At 43.0% G+C, this 27,050-nt stretch overlaps 1 long non-coding RNA gene across 1 annotated transcript; it reads left to right on the forward strand.

Moving 5' to 3' along the window:
• The first annotated feature begins 13,076 nt into the window (after positions 1 to 13,076).
• On the forward strand, positions 13,077 to 22,431 carry LOC128123707 (uncharacterized). The gene is made up of 3 exons (XR_008222793.1): positions 13,077 to 13,246; positions 17,699 to 17,970; positions 21,430 to 22,431. It is a non-coding gene; the product is annotated as an uncharacterized LOC128123707 (long non-coding RNA).
• The last annotated feature ends 4,619 nt before the right edge of the window (positions 22,432 to 27,050 follow it).

Raw genomic sequence — 27,050 nt, forward strand, 5'->3', positions numbered from 1 at the left:
GGGGGAAACGGGAAAAGGGGAGGGAGGAAGAACAGGGGTTGGTATGTAAAATGAATACTAAAACGTATATAAAAAATTAAATAAAAAAGAAACATGGCAGAAGACAGCAAGGCCAGCAGAGCTCCCCTCACCTTGTAAGTGAGCCAGTGAACAAGCAAAGAGACAATTAGGACATTCCACTCACTTCTTGATCCTTCTCAGCATAGCACTGAGCCACAATACACAATTTGTGACAATAGGTACATTCAAAATCACGGTTTTAATTACCGCCCAATTTCATTTTCTCCTTTTTTGAGTCAAGGTTTTACAGTCTGGACCTAGCTAGACTGGAAACCATTGTGTAGACCAGGCTGGCCTCACAATCACAGAGATCCCCCTTCCTCTGCCTCCTGCATGCTGGGATTAAACACATGTGCTACCATCCTCGGTATTCTGTTCCTTATGGCCAAGATGTAAGAGTTGATGATGCATACTTGTAGGCAGATTTTTTCCTTTGGGCCTCCAGCTCACAATTTAAAAAATGACATGGAGACATACTATTAATTATGAAAACTCAGCCTAAGCTTATGCTTGTCCCACATGCTCCTATACTTAAATCTCTGTGATTTTGAGGCCAGCCTGGTCTACACAAAAAAGAATTTCACCACAACTGAAATACAAGTAAAAGACCTTAAAACCAACTTTATGAAGATGATAGATGTCCTTAAAGAGGAAATGAATAAGTCCCTTAAAGAAATTGAGGAAAAAACAAACAAAAAATGGAGGACATCATCAATTCCCTTGCCCTGGATAGCTTGCTACATTTCCAGTACTGGGCATCTTTTCTCAGGTTGAGTAGGGCTTAACTACAATGATAAGCTGTTGGTAATCAGAAAACTTTTGATGTCACTGTGCAACATTTGGGTTTATTGTACCGTGGTGGTGCTTGTTGTACTCCATAGATGTCCTAGCTAGATAGGACTGTTGGTTGTGGCTCTCCTTTGGAAGGTAGCACGAAAGCTAGTCCTTAGGAAAAAGGATTTCTTTCAGGTCAGATCCAGCTCAGAGGCCTCTGAGCTCTTTGCATGAACAGCATTGTGCCTTCACCAATAGGGACTTACCTTCCACCTCTGGGATTGAACAAGGCCAATAGGATTAGCCAGTACTGTTTTTTGAGTCTCTTAGACACAAGTAAACAACAATTTGAAAGGGCACTTCTCGTGCCAATGTTGGTTCATTTGGTTTTTTGAGATTGTTATACAACATTTTGAAGTTTTCAAGAATATGCTATTAAAGCTTACCACCTCACAAAATTTGTAGTCCAAGAATGTGTTAGAAATAGCTGCACTCTGTCCTTTTCATACAATTAGAATGAAATCTTCAATGTACTATCTTTATTTTAGTACTGCTTTTTTACATCCAGAAGAAGACCACCTTTGAATTTTGATTACCATAGTAGAAATTCCTAACAATAGTATGGGGACCTTGTTAATCTAATAGGCCAACTGTTAAAAACAGAATTAAATATTTATCCACTGAAATGAATTCCACAGTCTTAGTTATAATCATAGCTATTTAAAAATTTTTATTGTAAAGACAAAATTTAAAAAACATTTTTCATGTGGCATTTTTATTAATTTTTTTACAAACTATTACTCAAATTTATTTCATAATACATGAAACAGAGACTTACTTGGTCATGTAACAGTTTTATACGTGGAATTTCATGAGGGCTTTCTTCTACCTTGTCAAGGTTTCTTTCTTCTTTTATTGATACTTTTCCATACAATATATTCTGATTACAGTTTCCCCTCTTTAGATTCCTCAGAGATCCTCCCTACTTACCCTCCCATCAGTATGCATACTGTCTGTTCTTACAAAGCAAACAGAAATCGAAACGATAAAATTAAATTTAAAATAGAAAACAGAAACAAACCAGAAGAGGACAAAACAAACAGAAGAAACAGAGCAAAAGAAAAAGCACAGTAAATATACACTCAGAGACATGTTAGCACAGGAATCCCATGAAAACACAAAACAGGAAGCAATAATACATACACAAAGAACCTGTAAAGTTAAAAAAAATCCAAAGAATTGCGAGAAAAAAAAACCCTCTATAGATGCCATTGAGTTTGTGTCCTGTTGGCCACCTATGGCTGGGCATGGGGTCTGATCTTAAGAGAGCTTTGTAGATCCAGTGAGATGCTGTTGGAGAAAACTCAGTTCTCATTTGCAAGTGGTTATCAACTGGAGATAGTTTGTGGGTTAGGGATGGGAAATTGTGTCCACTTCTCTTCAGAGCTGGGAACCCACCTCTGCATTCAGGTGGATGCTGCCCCACATCATCCACAGCAGGGGCAACTAGGGGCTGGGGACATCCACAACCTCAACTAAACAGGCAGGCTGTCCAGGTCCCTGAGGTGGGGACAATGATACATCAAAAGAAGAAACACTGCACCCACCTGCCCTCTTGCCTACCAAATCCTGGGAGAGGGTATGCTTGTGAGGTTTTTTTTTTTTTTTTTTGAGTGCCACTATGCCAATATAGATCCCAGCAAGACATGTGTGCTTGGCCATAGATCAGCCTACTTCCACCAAGGAGAAAGTCAGCCAGGATGGGTAATATATGTATTCCCCTTTTTTGCTCTCTTTGCCCCTCTAAAGGCTGAAGACTTGTTGAGCCTTGCTTTTCCTCCTTTTATATAATGCCTTTTGAGATGAGGAACATTAGTTTAACAGGCTGGGAGATAGCTAAATATAGTAAGGACCCATGGTCAGCTAAGTTTCTATATTATTCATTACAGATAACACATAAAATTTTCCAATTAAATCAGACAAGAGCACAGGTTATGGCCTTTGACTCTTTGATAATATAAAGAGGCTGATTGATTCCTCCTGGATTTCACTTATGTTTGGATTGGTGGGGTGGTGCTTTTGATCTTTCTCTTTTTAAGTGTCTCCTACAGCACATCCAACAACAATAGGCAAGCCACTAAGGTGACTATAGGTGTTGATGGCTCTTAGACATCGAACTCATAGCCCTCCACAGGAGATTATGCATGTCTGGCTTTCTGAAATTCAAAATACGGCCTGACATTCGCCACCCTGGGTGACTCCGCAGGGATGGATGTTCTTTGAGGGCTGGAAGTTAAACATGGGTAAGATCTTGTTTGGCAACCCATCCTAAGAAAGGCACAGTCCAGTTGCTGAGTCCCCCTGAGGCAGGGTCAACAAGGCTGGAGCAAAGAACTCCGACTCCTGCTGAGTACCCAGGTAATAAAATAAAAGGGTAGATATGTAGTAGGACAGGCCCATAGGGTCGAGGAAATTGGCTCAGCCCAATAGCCAAGGCATGCTCATAGTGTCCTCCTTAATAGCCAACCTAGAGTCTGCCTGAGGGCCTAGCAATAGATGCTCAGAGTTCCTAGTCAATGTCAGAGTTCCTGATCATCCCAATTCTGACTGAGGACCTAACAACAGTCTCTGTCCGAGTTCCTGATCATGCGCAGCCAATGAGGGATGACCACACAGACTGGGTGCTGGGAGGAGGGTATATAAATGCCTCCGGGTTATTGAATAAATCAGTTCGTTATTTGCTTTCACAGAGTTCTGGTGGCTGTGTCATTGATGCCACACCTTCTCACCCCTGCCCCCTAGGAAGCCGTTTGAATCCAAGCAACAAAGTATAATGTGGATAGAAGAAGAATTCTATCTCAAAGGCACAGAAAATATATTCAACAAAATCATAGAAGAAAATTTTCCCAACCTAAAGGAGGACATGCCTAAGAAGGTACAAGAATCTTATAGAATTCCAAATAGACTGGAAGAAAATAAAAATCCCCTTCACCACATAATAATTAAAATGCTAAATATACAGAATAAAGACAGAATGTTAAGAGCTGAAAAGGAAAGATATTATATTAGAATGGATATTTTTACCAAATAAACCAAATACAAAATTAAAAACTTATGTGGAAAAAATCTCTGACTTGATTTGGAAAGGAAAATTGAGACTTCGTCAATTAGCAGGAATAGACCCAGCAGAAATTGTTGTACCTTTAACTAAGGAGGATATTGAAAAATTATGGACAGAAAGTGAACCTTGGCAAAGAGCTTGCAGTAATTTTTTGGGAGAAATTAACAGCAAGTATCCCAAAAGCGATAGAATTGATCTTATAAAGAGAGCTGATTGGATCTTGCCTCGAATTGTACGGGAAAAACCCATATCTGGAGTTCGTACATTTTATACAGATGCCAACAAACAAGGAAAGGCAGGTTACAAATCAGAAAATTTAAGTAAAGTGGTTCAAAGTCCTTATAATTCAGTTCAAAAATCAGAATTGTATGCTATTCTGTTGGTATTAATGGATTTTTCAGAACCTCTCAACATAGTAACCGACTCTCAGTATGCTGAAAGAGTAGTATTACATTTTGAAACTGCAGAATTTATCCCTGATGCTTCAGAATTAACTTCACTATTTATTCAATTACAAGATACAATCAGGAAAAGGAGTCATCCTTTATATATAACTCACATTCGATCCCATACTGGTCTGCCAGGCCCTCTAGCACAAGGCAATGATGAGATTGATAAATTATTGATAGGAAATGTGCTGGAGGCCTCAGAATTTCATAAAAAACATCATGTCAATAGTAAAGGTTTAAAAAAGGATTTTTCCATAACCTGGCAACAAGCCAAAGAAATAGTAAAGAAATGTCCTACTTGTTCCTTCTACAATCAAACGCCATTACCAGCTGGATGTAACCCAAAAGGTACTCAAAGGAATGAAATCTGGCAGATGGACGTGTTTCACTTTGCAGAATTTGGAAAACTGAAATATGTACACCACACTATCGATACTTATTCAGGATTTCAGTGGGCAACTGCTTTGAGTTCTGAAAAAGCTGATTCTGTAATCACTCATTTGCTCGAAGTTATGGCCATCATGGGTATACCTGCACAAATCAAAACTGATAATGCTCCATCATATGTCTCTGTTAAAATGAAACAGTTTTTTGCTTATTACAATATAAAGCATATTACAGGCATACCACATAATCCTACAGGTCAAGCAATTGTAGAAAGATCAAACAGAACTCTAAAGGATATGTTAAATAAACAAAAAGGGGTAACAAAAACCCCCAGAAACAGACTGCATAATGCTCTATTAACTTTGAATTTTCTTAATGCCAATGAGAAAGGAACAACAGCTGCAGAGAGACATTGGATAATAGAAAAAACTACAGAATTAAATCAGCCTATATACTTTAAGGATGTGCTGACCTCAGAATGGAAACCAGGGTATGTGTTACGTTGGGGACGAGGTTTTGCTTTTGTTTCTACAGGAGAAGATAAGTTGTGGGTACCATCAAAATTGATAAAGGTTCGATTTGAACAAGAGAAACCTCTTAATTAGAGGAGGTGATAGTTCTTCAACCAGCATGAACATCCAATTTAAACTAACTTATACCAGTAACACATGTCTTTTCATTTAATCAGATAATAACTTGCCAAAAAGGAACATCCCCAAAATTAGTCTTGGGGAAAGGTTTTTGTTTTTGTCTTTTAGGAGAATGAAGGTTAAGGAATCTGAAGAACACTGGACAAATGAGACAACTGAGAAAAGGGACAAATCATCTATCCCAGGAAACAGAGTGAAACGGCGTATGGGTATATATTATCTAAAAAATTTTATGTCTTCCTAAATGTTTGTTTCTGCTTTTCTCTAAAAATTTAACACTACTGGTCTTCTAATAGTCCCAGTTCAATTAAAATTTAAAGCTGACTTTGGAGTTGGAGAATGGCTCTCTCCTTCTTTAAACTCAAGCATGTTGTTAAAAGGAAAATGCAAACCCCCTGTATCATGCCAGAATAAAAGAGCCATCTTCTGCTATGGGACAGGAGAAAAGCCAAATTAACTAAGGGACTATTCTATTACTAATCTCAACTCTTTGATTCTATTCTGATTCTTTAAAACTTTTCTTAAAGTATAAATTTTATATCAAAATTTACAAGATTAATATATAGATATATAGATATATATATACATTTTAACCTTTGTTAAGATATGAATGGTCATATAGAGTATTAATTAATTCTAGAAAAAAGGCTTCAATTAGCTGCATATATATGTCTTTGTGTGCGAGTCTCTTATCAGTTTTCTGCAGGAAATCACGGCCAGGCCTAACATCAACTGAAGTCTCCAGGAAGAAGTTGGGGCCCCACAACAACAACAATTCCACGTGGACAATAATAACATCATTAAGTTGACAAACATCATCTACAGATCAGCTTTGAACTACAAGGTGCTCAGAGCAATTTTGAGATGACTAGCTGAGATGATCCAGTCTCAAAGACTACTTGAATAAAGACTTGAGATAAACCCTGAACTTTGGCATTATACACAGACTGGATAATGAAGGATATGGTTACCTTTCCTAGAATTTGACAATTAACCTAAAATTTTTCTTTCAGGATAAAGATAACTTCGCCCATACCCAGCAGGAAGCAATTTTAAGAATACAACGCCCACATTCCCAAAGAGGTGGTGTGGGGCGGGTGGTTTTTTGGTCTTTTTAATGGGTTTTGGGTCTGGGATAATTTTCATTGTTTAGGGGAGTTGGTTACAAGTTGTTGTCAAGGGTTAGGAAAAAGGCTAAGCAAAGGAGATTAGATTTAAGGTTCTTGTTTAAAAAAAAAGAGAAAGAAAGAAGAAGAAAAAGACAATTACTAGTTTTAAATACTTTACATTGGATTGGATTGTTTTATATTGTATACAAATTATATATATACTGAAATTGATATTGTTAGAAAATGCTATATGTATATTTCTAATTGTACTTATACCGTTCATTTAACAATGCAATTTTCTGATCCTTGAATGTTATTATTACCAACTATTAGGATATAAAGAAATGAAAGTTAGTAGTTAGACATTACAATAGAACTTGTAGTCATATTAGATATGTTTTAAAAATTGAGCAGATATATTTTATGACAGAAATAGCGAGCTGCCTGAACAGTCACCCAAGTTTTCTCTGCGATATTGGGGCATCATTTTCAGTCTACAGGCTTAGCATATCTGACAGACTCCTGTGGGAAGCAAGATTTTCTAAAGAGCCTTCCTACCTTGTCTTGGCAAGGATCAGCACTCCATTGTTTTGTACCCTGCTTGTTCATTTTGGATAGCATACTGTCAGCAGTTGATGAGAGGGCACTTTCTTGCCCAGTGGCTAACTTTTGCCACAATGAAAGTAAACTCCATATGAAGTTTCTTCAATACCCATCTTCTCTCAAGTAGGTTGGTGCTGCCAGGAGCTGACATGTCTCATAGTCATAAAAAAATGAAAAAAAAAGTCCATGTTATGAAAATATTTTAAAAGCCTTATTCCATAGATCTCTGAAGTGTTTGAAGATAATCTGTCTACCTAAATTATATTCCTGCTTGACCATGAAAACATACCTAACATGACTACAAGTTCGATTGTAGTGACTAACTACTAACTTTCATTTCTTTATATCCCAGTAGTTGGTAATGATAACTTTCAAGGACTTGTCAATTGCATTACACTATGAAATGAACTGTAGAGGTACAATATCTTGAACAAGATTAAAAATAGTCATACAGCATTTTCTAACAAAATCAATCCCACATTTGTATCAATATACATAATTTGTATACAACATACAAAAATCCAATCCAATGTAAATATTCTATCTAGCCTATATTTGTGAGTCTAAAGTTTCGTATTTAATTCATCATTTATCATAATTAAGGAAAATTATAATTATAATTATCTTTTCTTCAACTACATCAAAGACTCCAGAAGGATATATTACCTAAGCATATGAAACTAGTAGTTGCCTTCTAAAAGTAGATTCAATAATTGACCATTTTGTCTATATCATATCTATATCCTCGCTTTTTTCTTTTTAGAGTAAATTCAATAATCTACCCTTTATATTATCATCTCTATGTCTTTTTATTCAGGGTAGATTCAATAATCTATCTCATATCTCTATCTTCTTTTTTCTTTTTCCTTTTTTTTCTTTTCTTTTCAAACAAGAACCTACCTACAAGATTTATCTAATCTCCTTTTTTATCCTTTTTTTCTGATCCTTAACAATAACAAATTGTAACCAACCATCCTAAACAATAATTATCATAAACCCATAAACAGACCAAACACCAGTCACACCACCTCTTGGGAATGTGGGCGTCATGTTAGTAAAATTAATTCCTGCTGTTTGGGGAGAAAGGAATCTTTAGGGCATCCTGAAAAGAAAAATTTTGAATTAATTGTCAAGTCCTGGGGGAGGTAGCTCTATCATTTGTTGTCCAGTCTCTGCATAATGCAAAAGTGCAGGGCTTATCTCAAGTCCTTGTTCAAGAAGTCTGTGAGGCTGGATCATCGCAGAGAGCCATTTTGGAATTGTCCTGAGCAGTTTGCAGTCCAAAGCTGATCTTTGGGTGATGTTTGTCAGCTTAGTGGTATTATTATTGTCCATGTGGAATAGTCATTGTGGGGCCCCATCATCTTTTTAGAGACTTCAAACTGGCTGTTAGGTGTGGTCATGATTCCTTGCAGAAAACTGAGAGAGACTCAAACACAAAAACTTGTACAGGCAGCCAGCTCTCTGTGTGATGTTAGATTTTTGGAAGTTGCTTACAATACACTTCCTGTTTGCTTAGGTAATATATCCTTCTGGAGTCTTTGATGTAGTTGAAGGAAAGATAATTATAATTATAATTTTTCCTTAATTATGATAAATGATAAATTAAATACAAAACTTTAGACTCACAAATATAGGCTAGATAGAATATTTTCATTGATTTTTGCCAAATACAAATAGTCTAGATATTATAACTGCAATTCTTGCTTGATAACTCTTCTATTATATGCAGTTTTACTATGTGAAAGTTAAAACTTTCCTTTTTATTAGATAGAAAAGGGAAAGGGCTGTGGGATCTTTTTGTATGCTGTGAATATGTGCTGCTCTGATTGGTTGATAAATAAAGCTGCATTGGCCTATGGCAGGGCAGGAAGGAACCAGGTGGGAAAATCCAAGGGAGATAGGGAAAGGAAAAAGAAGAGGCAGGAGAGACACTATCTTGCAGTCAAAGAAGCAGCACGTAATGGCACACAGGTAAAGTCATGGAACACGTGGTGACATATTGATTAATAGAAATGGGCTGATTTTAGTTATAAGAGCTACCTAGTAAGAAGCTTGAGCCATAGGCCATCACCATACAATTCATAATTAATATAAGCCTCTGTAAGTTTTTTTGGGTTTGAGCAGCTGTGGGACCAGGCAGGGCACAGGAAAACTTCAGACTACACACCTCTCTGTATGAACTAATATCCCTGTACTATCAAGTGAAATCCTCTTGGAATAAAGCAACAGATCACTACTTTCTACCCACCCAAAGGCTTGGAATATTATTAAATGATTATTGAGCTTATACTAGATTTTACACAGCTAGCTTCAATCTCCCATACTTGATGCTCCCATCAATAGAACTGGGGCAGAGAGAGCAAGAGCACACAGGGCAGAGGTGGCACATGCCATTAGAAATTCATTAACAATATTTATTCAATAAGCAGGGAATTCTTTTTCCGTGTCCTATCTTATGTCAATTGTTCTGGGTGTGCTACAAGCACATATTCATAATCCTATATTGTTAATGGTGCCAAAAGATTTTGAAAACTCTAATTCAATATATTGCAAGTGTATCATGGGATTTTATCATTGCTGGTTTTTTTTAATAGAATTTCTTGCCAGGTGGTAGTGGCTCACTTCTTTAATCCCAGCACTTGAGAGCCAGAGGCAGGCAAATCTCTGTGTTTGGGGACAGTCTGGTCTACAGAGCTGGTTCTAGCACACTAGCACAGTGTGGTCTACATGGTGAAACCCTGACTTGAAAACACACACACACACGCACACACACACACACACACACAGAGAGAGAGAGAGAGAGAGAGAGAGAGAGAGAGAGAGAGAGAGAGAGAGAGCTTAAACTTAATACCAAAGATGAGAGGAGAAAGACCACCAACCCAAGTCATCATTGCCAAGTTAATTAAAGCAAGCTTTTTTATTTTTATTTGTGTACATGGACTGCCCTCCCCTAAGTTGGAGTCAAGAGGTCAACAATGGACATGAGGGAGAAAAGGGTTTTGTAGCTTAGAGGTAGGGGCTTTCCAAAAGGGAGGATTTGGTGGACAAAGTAGGTGGTGTTACAGGAAGAGAACAAAAGCATAACAAGTTCATCATAACAGTCTCCTCAAACAAAGACATAGTGGCAAGGTGGGCATAACAATTTAGTTATAACAACAGGTAGTCATAACAACTTTTTGAAACAAAGATATGGTTGTCTTTTCTCAGAGCAGGCCATAGAGAACCATGTGTAGATAAGGTTACAGGTGACAATCCTTGAGAAGCAGAGGTTTAATCATAATTAGGAATGAAAATAGTTTGTCTTTATTATAAGATGATCTTTAAATCTAAGTTGGAGGAAGGCTGATTCATCAGTAACCCAGGCTATTCCCAAATTCACTATGTAGTCAAGGATGATCTTGAATTTCTGATCTTCCTAACTCTACCCCTTATGTGCTGGGATTATATTCATGTACCACGATGCTTGAATTTTGTGGTGCTGGGAATCAAATCCAGCCAGGACTTCCTGCATACTTGGTAAGCTATCTACCAAATGAGCTCTCTCTCCACAAAAGCTGTTTTTGCATTGACAGAGGAACATCTGGCTTGAACATTGTACTCAACTGTAATTTCTAGCTGACTATAGACTGTTGTGGAACAATCTCTGTACACTGTAAATATGTATTGCTCTCATTGTGAATAAAAAGCCGATTCTTCAATACCTAGACAGGATTTTTTTGGGCAGAGAGAATGCTGGGAGGGACAAGGGCTGAGTCTGAGTGTCATTGGCAAGATACAGAGGGAGCAGGATATGAGGTAACCAGCCATGAGCGATACGGCAGCACATAGATTAATAGAAATGGGTTAATTTAAGTTACAAGGCCTAGCTAAAAATCAAGTCTTAGCAATTGGTTGCACATTTATAATTAATAAGAAGTTTCTTTGTGGTTTTTTTGGGGGGAACTGGCTGGTGAAAAATGAAAGTCTGACTACAATAGACAGACACAGGTCCTCCTAGTAACTTTCTGAAACATGATGTGTTATCCATATTCTTCTTTGAATCAGGCAGTAAAACCATTCGAGCAAAAAGAGTATTCATCCTACCCTAACCCAACGCTAGGCCATATGTAGTTTCTTAAATGACATAGTGAAATAATAAGGAAATGTAAAGATATAGGGGCTAATGTAGAGATGTAGGGACTGGGGTATATATTAAGCATGAGGTTCATTTCTCAGCACAGTCACCCAGAATAGGATGCAAATATTTAATGATATACAAATATGTTGTCAATGTTTTTAGAAAATGAACAGAATAACTTACAGAACAATTTGGATAAGATACTTGAATTAAACTATTCCTCACTTGCTTGGCCTGGTGGTGCAGACTTGTAACTCCAGCTACTCTGGAGGTAAAAGCAGGAGGGTAGGAAGTTCAAAGCTGGCTTGGGCAACTTAGCCAGACCCTGTCTCAAAACAAATTTTTGATTAAAAAGAGCTAGGGATGTAGTTCAGCCAGCTCAGGCTAGAGTGTGAGTCCTTGTTTCAGAAACAACAAAATGAAAACATTTAAGCATTTTGTTTAAACATTCATCAGAAAATGGACATGTGTCTTGTTTCACACTTGAGGTCATGTGAAAAATGGTATCAGGAACATACATGGAAGGAATTTTAAGTAGAATGGGATGCTGTCAACCAAATAGGAGAAGGACTATTTGAGTGGAGGTACAGGACGATCAGATAGAAAGAGGAAATCAGGGGTACAGGGTAGAGTGGGGGAAGGGGGAATGAAAAAGTAAAAGGAAACACATCTATAAAAATGTCATTTCATCAATAACGAAAGGCAACAATTTGTCTGCTAATTTAAAAAATTAACACTGGGAGGTGGTAGCACACATATTTAGTTCCAGTACTTAGGCAGATGCAGGTAGATCTCTGAGTTTGAGGCCAGTCTGAATCTACAGAGCGAGGTCCAGGACAGCCAGGGGTACACAGAGAAACTCTGTCTCTAGAAAAATGAAACACCAACAACAGCAAAAACCTTTAACAAGCACAGAGCACATATAAAAAGGGAATATCTCTTTTGGTTTCTTGGCTCTGTAGTAGAGCACAGGTACCATGAAGACAGGAAGGGGAAATGGGGGGAAACATAAGTGGGGATGGCAATGACTGGGTGGGGGTGGGGGTGGGGGGAGGGTGATGTATGGGGTGGGAAAGCTAGCAGGAGAGGGAATGGATAAAGAATGCTTTGGGTGTTTGAAAAAATCCATAGGCAGATCTAGTTCTCATAGGCTTTCTTAAAAATGCAGATACAAAATATGTACATGTAGTTTAATTGGAAATATCCCATCCTGGGGAATAATGCCCTCCCCTGGAAGCACAGACATTAGGAGAAAAAAATCTGGTGCCAGGTGTGTGAAATCTCCTTTGAGTTTTGTGGTTTGATAGTCCAAGAGATTTCCTCAGACAATATAAACTGTTGCCATTGGTCTGGTTGCCTGCCAGAACTTGAGGACATGCCCCTCCTGAAGAGCAAGCAACCACTGCTCTTCCAAAGGACCCAGGCACAGTTCCCAGTACTTCTGCGGCAGCTCACCGCCATCTGTGTCTATAACTTCGGTTCCAAGGGATCCAGTGCCCTCTCAGTTCCTCTTCTGTCCTCTGTGGGCACAAGGAATGCTTGTGGTACACACACATATATGCAGGCAAAACACCCGAAGGGGTGTGGTGGCACAACACTTTAATCTTTATTAAAACCTATTTAAGCTTGTTTCTCCCGTAAATGCTAATTTCCCGTTATATGGCTCCCTCAGTCACCCTTTGTCTCACTTAATGGAGCCAAAGATTTTCTCAGGAAGTAGCAAAGAAACCCTCGCGGCTTTCCCAGGTCCACAGGTCCCGCCCCTTTGAGACTCTGGGGCGGATCTAGGATAGATCAGTTATCCGCTGGGCGGGGCCAGCACTCAGAGGGACAGGAATTTCCTTCTTCCTTTCCTACTTCCCCCTCAACCAAGAGGTGGGAGAGTGGGAAGAAGGCGCCAAGTGCACGCTGCTGGCGGTTGCAGCCCCCCAGAGGCCTGAGATCCGACCACAGGACGGCCCTGCCTGGACCACGTAAGATTCTTGCATTATCCCCACCTTCCTGGTAGCTTGAGCGATCTCTCTGGAGCCAGGGCCTCTCCAGTCCCTGAGTGTGTGACCCTGAGCCTGGAGCCTTGGGACTTGGCGCTCACTGGGACGGACCCTCTGGCAGGTGGAGGAGACACCACGTGGGATGGCCTTGTTCATGAGTTTAGGGACACTTGAGTTTGTGCACTGGGCAGCATCCGGAAAGCCTGGTGGAAGGGCCTCGTGGGGGACCCGGAATCACTTCCCTGGTCCAGAGGAGGTTGCGGTAGGCCAGAGAGGGCTCAGGGACTCAGCTCTAAGCAGGGCCCCCTACTCTCTGCCTGTGCACCGCCATTTAGGCGCGGGTGCTGTGGTGGTTTGAGCTAAGTAATCGCCAAAGTGTGGCCGCCCAGTGCAAGGCTGTGCGGGTTCCCCAAACTTACTGCAAGAACGTTTACTTTCGGGGATGTTTCAGAGGGGAAAACATCACCAAAAACAGCTGCCTTTCTGAGTGTGCATTGGAAAGATCTCACAAAATATCAGGGGCATTTTTTTCTTTCCAGAAAGACAGGGTTTCTTTGTGTAGCCCTGGCTGCCCTGGAACTGGCTCTGTAGACCAGGCTGTCCTCCATCTAAGAAATCCTTCTACCTAAGTCTCCCAAATGCTCGGATTAAAGACATGGACCACCGGCCAGTCACATTTTCACTGGTCTAGACTCTAGAGTTTTGTGAACTAGAGAAGATATGAAATCATGGTTATGAATATTTTACAGCACTGATTTACCAGGACCTTGCTCATGTGAGGAAAAGCACTGTGCCCTACAACCACTTGCTCCCTGGAATATTAAAGGAATAATGAAACTTAAATTTTAAAAGTTTTAAGAAAAACTTCTTTCTGATACCAAAGTCTATAATAATACATAATATGCCTAAAAAGAGCAAGTCCTATTTAAAAAAACAGGTCAAAATGCAAATTATGTACAAATGAGGGCATTGTCGGTATTTGTGGGTGTTCCTCTGTATCCTTGTATTGGTGGTTAATCATACTGAAGCATAAGCCTCCAATGCAGCATTATTTAAAACTTAAAGTTTCTGACGAGATTGATATCATAGTTCCTACTTATTTACCACGATGAATATTATGTTCACATATAGCCACGGGCTTTTTTTTTTTTTTTTTTTGCTGTGTTTTTACTCAAATGTAGGAATACTTAAGCTTCCTCCTCTAGAGTCTAGAATGATAAAGGAATGACCTAATACACAAAACAACACAAAAGAAGTTACCTCTCCACTTAGTTTCTGCATCGCTACAAGGTTTATCAAGGTTTATCAGTGAACCAGGCATGGAACTAGGAACTTCCTGTACATAGCCATCGCTCTTTCTCAAGTTTGTGTATACTCCAAGGTGACTTGACACCTGAGAAGCTTTAGGCTCTCTTCCTCTATTATTTTTCAAACTAAGTGTCTTGTCTCCAACATACTCCTGCTTTCATCACCCAAGGCTAAGATAAGAGGCCTCTTATAACACATTCAGCACGGCAGAATTATTTTTGAAGTTTACTTTATCTTTTAATTTTCTATGTGTGTGTGTGTGTATACAAAGTGTGTGTATGTGTGTGTGTGTATACAAAGTGTGTGTATGTGTAGTGCATGAGGCACGTATACACAGTGGTTAGAACAATTATATCCAGTTGGTTTTCATTGTTAACCTTGTCTGAAACAGGGTCTCTCTTATTTTTGCATTTTCAGCGCACACTCCAAAATGGTGGACCTAAAATTTTTGGCTTTATTCTGCTCGCTTCTTTAATTTCTATCTACCTAAACAAAGGTAGAACAACAGGGGCGGTATAATTTGCAGAGGATCTAGACACAGGTTTTCAGGCGCACACAAGGAAATGCTTTTACCTGAGACACCTCTGTGATCTTACAATTCTTCTTCTATGACTGTTACAACTTTTTATATGTCGACATCAATTTTAAGTATATTTTTAAGTCAAGGAAATTACTCCGTGTTTATATCCTTATAGGAAAGATAAAGAGTGGGGTTTCAATGTCATTTGAAACTATAAGGGTCAGGATAGAATAATTAACATAATCATATGATATATATATATATATTTTATACAAATTAAAAATAAAAATATATAATATGTATGAATGCTGTATAAGATCACATATATTTAAATTAAATATTCTCTCAGAAGAATTGCTGTCACTGTCCCATGGAGAATCATGCCATTCTAGGCTGCATCGGGGTTGATGTGGGGAATTTCTCATGCCCTACTTAGCAATGTGCAAAAGGCCACATAATGACCCACTAAATATGGTGGAGCTTTCCCAACAGCACCCACATTTTACTTCTGGAAACCATACACATACTACCAGGTATCTAGAGTGGTACACAAAAGCTTAGGGACATATGGTCAGTGTGGCCACATGTCTGTCATCCATTTGGCTCACTCCCTGGCATCCTCTCTAATCTCTGTCTTCCAGACCTTTACTCTAGCTTGCCTTTTGTTTCTTTTACAAGGCTTTCCCCCTTGAACTGTGCTACAGGAGGAATTGAAGAATTCGGAGCAGTCCGTAAAATTTCCTGCTCCACAGCCATATCCCCAGAACACTAAAAGAAGTCTGAACACTCCCCCCCTCACATCATCATCATCCTATGCAAGCTGGTTGTGCGTACCCAGTAAGGCAGTGTGGTGGCTCCAAGTGAATCCCAGTAGAAGCAGCTAGAGCAGAGTTTGGACTCAAGGGTGCTCACAAACAGGCCAGGCAGAATTTAGGTACAATGGTGGCCAGATTTCACGGCCCCTGCCTCCCCTGACAAGCCTCCTCTGTTTCAAGAAGGACACCCATGAAGGCCGAATATTCCTTCCTGGGTTCACCTGCCTAGCTCCCTTTGCATTAAACCCAGGAAGAACTCCCAGGGTCAAAGATCCAAAATCCCCTTGTCCTGCACTCCCCTGTCCAGGCATCACCTCAGAAGGAAGAATACTTAGAGAAAGCTCTGAAATTAACAGAAAGCTCTATCTAGAGTCCCACAACTGCTACGCATGGAGAAGTGCTTGTGTGTGTGTGTGTGTGTGTTGGATGTTTGTGTATACCTGGGATTATTGTGACCTAGTCCTGTGAGAAGCAGTGGCTGAGACACAATATGTAACAGTTATGGTGATCAGCTCTGGGATGTAAGGGAAGGACAGGTTTGGATGCAGGGGAAGCCTTCTAGGGCTCCATTTTTCAGCCCCAGTTCAGATGAGCACAAGGTTTGGTGCCTCATGTGTGGGGTTTGGGGCACAGGGCTTGCTGGGGCATGGTGGATGACAATATTGTATAGGAACCATTGGAAAGTTGGTAGGAGCCTCCTTTGGAGTGGCCTGCCAAGCAGGTCTAGGAAGTCAGGGCCTCCACACGCACCCCCAGCACCAAGAAGCTCCCTTTTTAGCCTAAGCAAATGTCTCCAGGAGACTTTGTAGACAAGGAGATTTGGAAGAGCATAAACAGGCTTGTTTCCAGGTGGTATGGAGAGTGATTTTCTTCTAGATTCCTTCATGGAAGATCTCAGCAGTATGAAGGAGGGCATCTGGAGACTTTCAGTGCTCATGGAAGGAAGGCTTCCTGTTGGGAAGTTCAAAGCATTTCCCAACTGAACATGGCCAAACTACACTGGATACCAGGGATGGGACTGTACATAGGAGCGAAGGATAGAGAAAGACAGAGATAGAGGTAGAGGTGGAGGTAGAGGAGGATAGATAAATGAGGGGGGGGCGAAAGGGAGACAGAGGGGTGCGGGACAGGATGAGAGAGGGTGGGAGAGCAAATGAGAATCTGCATGTGGGCTGTTGGGTGTTTTCGAGATTGTTGGTGTTTTTCATGCAAGCTGGTGGGCAGACCCACTCTGTCTGTGGACACTTTTTTCTGTTGCATGGGTCTGGGCCCCTGGAGGGAATTTTGTGTAGGACACCTGGAATGTTGTGGGATATCCATAAGGACAGACAGGGTGGGTGTGTGCTGCAGGCATCCTGGTGTTGGTGTTAAGAGTGAGAATTACTTCTTGTCCCTTAATTCTAATTTCCTGTCCTCGGGCCAGTTGAATCTCTTGAGAGAGCTGAGTCCTGTGTGTGCCTAGGCCCTGCACAGGTAGGTGGGTGTCCACAGAGGATACAGAGAGTTCCGTGCCTGACAGGGACTTGGGGAAGTTAGAGAAGGGAAAGAGAAGTTTCCTGTGTGGGGCCTGGTAGTTGGTGTAGGGTAGGGTGGGGAGGTGGGACGTTAGGGGTGGGAGGCAGAGGACTGTGCAGAGGAGAGGGATTGTGACAGAGCTGGAGGTAGGTCAGAATGGTTGCCTGGTGCTGCCTAGGAGATGGTTAAGGTGGGGGCCGGGGCCCAGGGTTTGGTGACAAGAGGGCAGGTGGGCGAAATGTTTCTTCTTTTGATGTGTCCTTGTCTCCTCCTCAGGGACCTGGTCGGCCTGCCTGTTCAGGCGATGTTGTGGATGTCCCCGAACCCTAGTGCTCCCTGCTTCGGATGATGTAGGGCAGCATCCACCTGAACGCACATCACTACCAAGGCCAAGGTTTTGGAAGGAAGCCCTTCTCCTCTCCCATCTCAATATTATACCATGGGACCCTGGGCCACGGGGCTCTGGCCGCCGACCCTGGAGCCCTGACCAGTGAACACAGCTGCCTGTCCTTTACCCTTGTGTCCATCCAGGAGCGGCCTTCTGCCAGGTGGAAAGCCCGTGCTGGGCCTAGGGTCCCATTGAGTCGGGTGGTCTCCTCCCTTGTTTTCACACCTCCGTGTGTGCGCTCGGTTCTGGGACACCACCAACCCACTGCCCTAGCAGACGGGGGTCAGCCTGGGAGGCCCCTCTTGGCTGGCGCCTTGACCTGGATGCTTGGGTCAGGAGACCCAAGGCCATCCTGGCAGCTGTACTGGTCACCCTGGTGGGTGGAGTCATGTAGACAGCTGCTGGATCTCTGAAACTGCTGTGTGTATGTGTGTGTGTGTGTGTGTGTGTGTGTGTGTGTGTGTGTGTGTGTGTGTGTGTGTGTGTGTGTTTGGGGTGAGGGCGGGGCGAGGGCAGGGATACCACTGTGAGAATGCCCTGGTTTGGCAGCTAGGGAGTGATGCTCAGCCTGTGGTCCCCAAATCCATGAGTATGTTTCTGAGGCTCCTTCCCTATAGTCCAGATTGGCATGTGGTTTGTGTAGGATTCCCTTAGGGTCTGGTGCAGGCTCTCAAGTGCTTCTGCGCCCACATGCACACACTCCCCACTTGGCCCCCTCCATGACACCCTCCACCACCCGCCCCCTCTCCAGGTACTACATGATACCCTCAGGCGGGGCCATCATGGGCTGGCATGTGCCCAAAGCCAAGTGTCTCAGGGCAGTGCAGGGCATGGAGGAAGTGTTAAGGTCGGTATCCTTCATGTGCCCACCGCACCCCACCCGCTGAACACCCTGGGATCCCTAGCAGCAGCCCTAGAGCCTCATGTGTGTCCAGTCCCTTCCTACAGGGTTGGCCTCCATGTTGGAACTTGGCAGGAGAATTCTTTTTTTTTTTTTTAATTTTTTTGCTTTGCGAAGGGCGGAGGGAGAGCACCCTGCACCCTTGGCCGTTGGCATTCTCGGTGCACTGCTGCCATCACGCGGATTCAGTTTGCCGATTCCGCCAGCAAGTCCCTGTGCTTCCCTGGAAATGGAGGCGGCCCGCTAGGGAAGGGCTCCCGCCTGGGTCCCCCAGGACCAAAGCGGTTCTCTTTCCCACTCCATGAGCCAGGAGAGCTGGAGGAGGAAGCAGGGTCCAGGAGACTAGCTCCGGGCGGGCGCCACGAGGGTTGGCTTGCAGGTCACGGAAGCACAGCCTCCCGGGTCCTGTGGCCGCCATGTCTGGCCGCAGCAGAGGACCTCTCCGCAGGAGATTGTGCAGCCTGGGCTGCATCATGGTCGTTTTGGGGAAATTTCCTACCCGTGTGCCGGACCGCCTGCCCTTACTGTGGTGCACAAGTCCACACTGGGACCCCCTAGCTTTTGTCTGAGCCTCCCTAGCGGTATCCACAGCTCACTTCCGGAGACCACACAAACTGTGTCCTGCATCTCTGGGAGGTACTCAGGGTCTCAGGCCTGGTTGCTAGCCACCTTGGCCAAATGTCTGTCATCCATTTAACTCTCTCCCTGCCATCCCCTCTCCTCTCTGGCTGCCAGGCCTTCTCTCTGGCTTTCCTTTTGTTCCTTTTACAGGCTTTCCCCTTGAGCTGTGCTATAGGTGGAATTCAGAGACTGGGACCTGTCAGAAAAGGTTCCTGCTGCAGAGCCACATCCCCAGATCCCTACAAGGGGTCTTAAAGCTCCCCACCCATCATCATCCTATGCAAGGTGGTTGTGTGTACCCAGCAAGGCAGTGTGGTGGCTCAAAGTGAATCCCAGTAGAAGCAGCTCAAACAGGATTTGGACACAGGGGTGCTCATAAACAGGCATGGCAGAACATAGGTACCATGGTAGCCAGGTTTCATGGTCCCTACCTCCCCCGACAAGCCTCCTCTGTGTTATGCAGGACACACATGCAGACCGCATACTCCTTCCTCTGTTCTCCTGCCTAGCTCACTCTGCCTTAAACCCAGGGAGACTTCCCAGGGTCAAAGGTCAAAAATCCCCTTGTCCTGCACTCACTCCCCTGTGCAGGCATCATGTCAGCAGGAAGAATATTTAGAGAAGGCTCTGAAATTAACAGAAAGCTCTATCTAGAGTCCTAGAACTGCTACGCATGGAGGAGTGTTTGTGAGTGTGTGTGTGTGTGTGTGTGTGTGTGTGTGTGTGTGTGTGTGTGTGTGTGTTGGGTGTTTGTGTATACCTGGGATTATTGTGGCCTAGTCCTGTGAGAAGCCATAAGCAATGGCTGAGAGGCACAGTATGTAACAGTTATCGTGGTCAGCTCTGGGATGTAGAGGAAGGACAGGTTTGCATGCAGGGGAAGCCTTCTAGGGCTCTATCCTTCAGCTCCAGCTCAGGTGAGCACAAGGTTTGGAGTGGTGCATCGTGTGTGTGGTTGGGGGCTCAGGCCTTGCCGGGGCATGGTGGATGAGAGCATTGTGTAAGAACCATTGGAAAGGTGGTGGGACATTCCATTGGAGTGGCCTGCCAGGCAGGTCTAGGAAGTCAGGGCCTCCACCCTCACCAAGGCACCAGGAAGCTCCCTTTTTATCCTAAGCAAATGTCTCCATGAGGCTTTGTAGAGAAGGAGGTTTGGAAGAGCATAGACAGGCTTGTCTCCAGGTGGCAGGGAGAGTGATTTTCTTCGAGGCTCCATGATGGAAGATGTCAGCAGTGTGGAGGAGGTCCTCTGGAGACTTTCAGTGCTCATGGAAGGAAGGCTTCCTGTTGGGGAGTGCAAAGCATTTCCCAACTGAACATGGCCTAGCTACCGTGGATACCAGGGATGGGACGGTACATAGGAGCGAAGGATAGAGAAAGACAGAGATAGAGGTAGAGGTGGAGGTAGAGGAGGATAGATAAATGGGGGGGGCAACAGGGAGAGAGAGGGGGGCGGGACAGGATGAGAGAGGGTGGGAGAGCAAATGAGAATCTGCATGTGGGCTGTTGGGTGTTTTCGTGATTGTTGGTGTTTTTTTCATGCAGGCTGGTGGGCAGACCCACTCTGTCTGTGGACACTTTTTTCTGTTCCATGGGTCTGGGGCCCTGGAGGGAATTGTGTGTAGGACACCTGCAATGTTGTGGGATATCCATAAGGACAGACAGGGTGGGTGTGTGAAGCAGGCATCCTGGTGTTGGTGTTAAGAGTGAGAATTACTTCTTGTCCCTTAATTCTATGTTGCTGTCCTCGGGCCAGTTGAATCTCTTGAGAGAGCTGAGTCTTGTGTGTGCCTAGGCCCTGCCACAGGCAGGTGGGTGTCCACAGAGGATACAGGGAAATTAGAGAAGGGAAAAAGAAGTTTCCTGAGTGGTGCCTGGTAGTTGGTGTAGGGTAGGGTTGGGAGGTGGGAGGTTAGGTTTTTGAGGCAGAGGACTGTGCAGAGGAGAGGGATTGTGACAGAGCTGGAGGTAGGTCAGAATGGTTGCCTGGTGCTGCCTAGGAGACGGTTAAGGTGGGGCCGGGGCCCAGGGTTTGGTGACAAGAGGGCAGGTGGGTGCAATGTTTCTTCTTTTGATGTGTCCTTGTCTCCTCCTCAGGGACCTGGTCGGCCTGCCTGTTGAGGCGAGGTTGTGGATGTCCCCGGACCCTAGTGCTCCCTGCTTTGGATGATTTGGCAGATCCATCTGAATGCACTTCACCACGGAGGCCAAGGTTTTGGAAGGAAGCCCTTCTCCTCTCCCATCTCACTATTAGACCATGGGACGCTAGAATAGGGGACTCAGGCTGCCGACCCTGGAGTCCTGACCAGTATACACAGTTGTCTGCCCTTATCCCTTGTGTCCACCTGGGAGCGGCCTTCTGCCAGGTGGGAACCCGGTGCTTGACCTAGGGTCCCATTGAGTTGGGTGGTCTCCTCCCTTGTTTTCACACCTCCCTGTGTGCTCTCGGTTGTGGGACACCACCACCCCACCTCTCTAGCATGTCTGGGGTTGCCCCGGCCAACGGGGTGTCAACAGGTGTGACCCACCTGCAGGAGAGAATGAAAGGGAAATGAAAGGGATGGGGGAGACACGAAAGAAGACAACAAGACAGTGTGTTCTGATCAAGCTGCAAGTATTATTCTCCTCAGCAAGGCTTATATAGCATGGGAGAGGGAGGGGGCAGGTAGGAGGGAAGGGGTGCACGATGTGCCATTCGTACAGGTGAAGGGGGACATGCAGGTGAAGGGGGACCTGCAAGTCGTGAGGGTGTTGTGCTAGGTGGTAAGTTCACTGGTCAGGGCCCATTGTTCTGTTGCTATGCTACCTGACCTGCCTGACCTGTTCTTTATCTTTGGGGGCATCTGGTTGAGGGCAGGGGCTTGTTCTCTGGCCCAGCTAGTACTTTTCCATGGTCCATGTTTGGTTGTTGATATCTCCCCCTTCTCTATGTATAGCAAAACAAAGAAAGGAGGCCCAAATGTTTTTGCCGTGACAGGAGAGGGGTGACAGAGGCTCTATCCCTGATAAGTTCCATTGTTAACTGTCAGTCCATGTAGGCGTCCCCACGTGCCCTGAAGGATGCTGGAACGATGCAGTTTTTTTTTTTGTTTTTTTGTTTTTTTGTTTTTTTTTTTTTTTGGTTTTTTGAGACAGGGTTTCTCTGTGTAGCTTTGCGCCTTTCCTGGGACTCACTTGGTAGTCCAGGCTGGCCTCGAACTCACAGAGATCCGCCTGGCTCTGCCTCCCGAGTGCTGGGATTAAAGGCGTGCGCCACCACCGCCCGGCTACGATGCAGTTTTTTACAGGGGGCGGGTTTGAATTCGGGAGGAAAGAGTACAGGGTCTGCATAACCGCCATGCAATAAAGCATGTCATCCAAGGCACCCAAGATAGTGGAGCACTTTGGTCTCCCTGCCTTCTGCATTCCCAGCTGCACCCTCAATCCCCTATGCAGTGGGCTCCAGCTCCCAGGCACAGGTGCATCCTCCCCTGGGCAGAGGGGCCTGTGCTGATATGGAGTCTTTATCTGGTTCATCGAGACCACGATCATGGAGATCGAGGCGATGGGAATGAACCTGAATTTGTTTTGCCTGAAGTTCGGCCAGCTGACCGCGCACAAATCGAGTTAGTCGAGACAAGGCTCAAGGGCCGAATGTCAAGAGAAGAATGAGGCCAACCAAGGGTCCCAGAAGGGACGGCAGGAGGGTGGTTAGCCAGGGAGATGCAGAGAACCAATTTTAGAACCAGCCTAGCTCTTGATCTCTTTCTTTTTTTGAGCTTCTCTAAGCCTTCCCGGACCTTGGCCATGCTATCCCTTGCTACTCCTGTGTGATCAGTATAAAAGCAGCACTCTTCCTTGAGAGCGGCACACAGAGAGACCTCCTTGCTGTAAAAAGAGGAGGTTGAGCCCTCGGCGGTTTTGGAGGACCACCTCTGAAAGGGAGGTGAGGGAGGATTCAAGGGCGGAAATGCCTCGCTCAAGCTGCGCTATATCCTCATCTATGGAAATTCTAAGCTCTGAATAATGTTGATTAGATAAAACCAGGGAAGCTATGCCTGTACCGGCCCCTGCAGCCCCGACCTCCAGGAGGACAGCCAGAGTGACTGCAGTCACGGTTTGGGGCATCCTACGCTTTCCTCCCTCCAATAAATTTTGCAATTGTGGGCAGTCTGACCCCACCCCCAGAGAAGAAAAAGAAAATTTGTAAGTGGGAGATATAAACTGTAGTCAGGTTGTATTCCTCCCAGTCCTTCTTGGCTTGTGGGCATTGGCAAATGTTGATCACGCGCCATCACCGCCGGCATGATCTCCTGAAGCTTATGAGAACCTTCTTAATAGACAAAATCTTAGACATGTTAGCAATATAACAGTGGTGAACTTTATCAGAGCAAAATTATGAGTCCTTGGAGCCTCAACAAAACATCAGGATAGCCAGAGAATGAAATCTGAAATGTGTCATTTACATATCTCCCAAGTCTCATATATATTTTGACAAAAATTAATAAAATACATTTAGAACAGAATTATTAGTTCTAATCATCTTTCTATAAGTTTTGATGAACAGTTCATCAAAAGGATCTGGAATTGTATCAATTTATTCATATTCAAGGCTCAATATTTAAGAATCTAGAGGTAAATAACAGCCTGTATTTAGACTGGCAGCTTTAGAACGCCTTTGTCCTGCAGCTGCCAATATATGGTGTGACCAGGCGATCCAGGATTCATAAAGGCGTTCAATGTCCTATAAAGACATGTATCTTCCTCCTGACATTATGAAAACAGCAGGACCTTGTTAAATACCAGTGAGGAGATCATAGAGGCTTAGGTGTAACTTTGTGGCTTGACCTGGTGGTGATGAGGAATACCTGTAGTGAGGGATATGAAAAATAAGTACCAATTCTTAAGAACTCTTGAAGTATATGTAAGGCTGTTGTCTATATTTGGGCTCAAGGCATTCCTAAAATTAAAAAGCAGTGAAAGAAATGGTGTATAACTTCTTATTTCATAACCATAAATCATAAGGACGTAAGCCTCGTGGGTGATCTTCTATAGGGAGAGAATTTATAATTGTTGGACAGACATATGAAAAGGTGCCAGTATGTCCTGTAGAGCTATCTGCCATTCTATAGACTCACAAGTTTCATAGTTTGATACAAATATAATATCATCTGTACAATAAATGTATTGTAAGATATATGTATATACATATACATGTATACAAACATATAGGTTGGGGGACTGTGAGGAAGCTATAATTGACAGTTCTGATAGTTAATCTGCATATATAATGAGGAACTTTGTTCAATGAATGAGTCCTGGATAGACAGAACTCGCATTTTCTGCTCTGTATGTCAACTTTGGCCTCCATCATGGTAGGGTGAGTAGGCAAATTAAAAGCGAAATCCTGACAATCTTTAGGTTGAGGAGGATGGTAAAGAAACAATCTTGTATATCTATGACGATTTTTTTTTTTGATTTTTGGGGATGGCCCTGGGAGATGGCAAGCCAAGCTGTGAGACTTTCCTTGGCTTTAATAAATTTTATTTAATTTTTAAAGGATCTGTAACAGTTTATAAGCCTGATTTTCCTAAATAAAAAGATATTGGGGTGATTTAAGGGCTGGTGGGGGACTTCATATGCCGAATATTTAAGTTTTTCCTCCACCAGACAGGTAGCAATTATAATTTTTTCAGCATTTAAAAGCCATTGTTTGATCCAGATAGAAGCATTAGATTTTCCTGACCTTCTGGCTACATTATTAGCTTGACCTAGGCCTGTAAGAGACGAAGAAGTAATAATCGTCTTAAGTACTTGGCCAATCTTTTTCAGAAATATAAGAAACAGCTATGTTTATGTCTAGCAAGCCAATTATCCCTGTATTTTAAGTGTTTAGTTGTTTGGAATATTTAATTTCCTGAACCCAGAAGGCCATATCACTAGAATCTACACCAGCAGCTCCCTTAGGCTCTGCCTTGTGTGAATCTGAATTGTACAATGATCTTAATCTCTCCAGTAAAGACAGAATCGTACATCCCTAGGGCAACCTTGTACAGCCGAGGAGCTACGGCATATAATTAGCCCCAGTGTCCCTTCTGAGGCGGTCCATAGACTTTTGTATTAAGGTATACATAAGTTTATTTTTAAAGCCTATATATCTATCTCAGACCTCAATATCTATCCATAGATCTAACTTAGGCATACATCCTCAGTATCTCTGGGTTATTTACTGAGATTTATGGATCATTTATAACATATCTAGATGTTCATATGTTATATTTCTCTGTTCCAATGACTTGCATTACACATACAATAAACTATTTCTTAATGTTCTTAAACATTCTTTATATCTAATCATTCATATCCTTATAAAAACTTTACTTACATCTGAAAGCATTTTTGTATTTAATTCATCAGGAGATATAGGTGATTGATTACTGAGAGCAGCCAATGTGGTGAATTCCTTTAAACAAAGGAACAGTCAAAGTTTATTTTGAAATCTGTTTGGCAAGAATTTGGATAGCAAGGCAAATTACCTTTTAGGCCTGGTAAATGGGAATATAATCCAAATGATCTCAAAGCATAGTTTGGAAAAAATCCTGGCAATAAGGGGTATGGCAGTTTTGTCCAAAACTTAAACATTTTAAATGCTAGGGGGCTAAGTAATGAATTGATTATATGAAATTTAGCATACTTAGCATGTATATAAATATGATTTTGTATACATCAGAGAATTTGATCATAAAATGATCAAGCTTTAATTTGCATCCTAATAATTATCTCTAATAACTTATAGCTTAAGTACAACTTATCCTTAACAGTTTACAGTTTAGGTTGGCGAATCAGTCAATAAGTTTTACTTCTTAATTATCTTTAACTAAAGTAAACTTATTTACCAACTTATAAGTTAGTTGTCTTTGTAAACTTAGAACTTAGGTTTTATATTAAAACAGTGTAGCTAGAGTTTTCCTCCCTGGCCCACAGTCAGGACAAATCTCTCTCACCTGCCAGTCCCACAGCCGCTCAGACCCGACCAAGTAAACACAGAGACTTATATTGGTTACAAACTGTATGGCCGTGACAGGCTTCTTGCTAACTGTTCTTACAGCTTAAATTAATCCATTTTTTTTTTTTATTTTTGCTTTTTCGAGACAGGGTTTCTCTGTGTAGCTTTGCGCCTTTCCTGGAACTCGCTTTGGAGACCAGGCTGGCCTCGAACTCACAGAGATCCTCCTGGCTCTGCCTCCCGAGTGCTGGGATTAAAGGCGTGCCCCACCACCGCCCGGCAAATTAATCCATTTCTATAAAGCTATACCTTGCCATGTGGCTCGTGGCTTACCGGCATCTTCACATGCTGTTTGTCATCCTGGCGGCTGGCAGTGTCTCTGACTCAGCCTTCCACTTCCCAGCTTTATTCTCCTCCTTGTCCCGCCTATACTTCCTGCCTAGCCACTGGCCAATCAGTGTTTTATTTATTGACCAATCAGAGCAACACATTTGCCATACAGAACATCCCACAGCAAAACAGAGGAGGATTTTCTTCTCTCTCTCTCTCTCTCTCTCTCTCTCTCTCTCTCTCTCTCTCTCTCTCTCTCTCTCTCTCTCTCTCTTTTTGTAGAAGCTGCAGCCGGTTTGTCCAGTCTGTATCAAGCCAGACAGCCACCGGGAATGGCAAGGTGAGGAGAAGGGCGGAAGTGAGCTGAGATGCAGATAGCAGATAGTTAGGTTCAGAGAGAAGA

The sequence above is a fragment of the Peromyscus californicus genome, unplaced genomic scaffold (genome assembly GCF_007827085.1).
Source record: "Peromyscus californicus insignis strain IS unplaced genomic scaffold, ASM782708v3 Scaffold_41__1_contigs__length_357258, whole genome shotgun sequence".
NCBI lineage: Eukaryota > Metazoa > Chordata > Mammalia > Rodentia > Cricetidae > Peromyscus > Peromyscus californicus.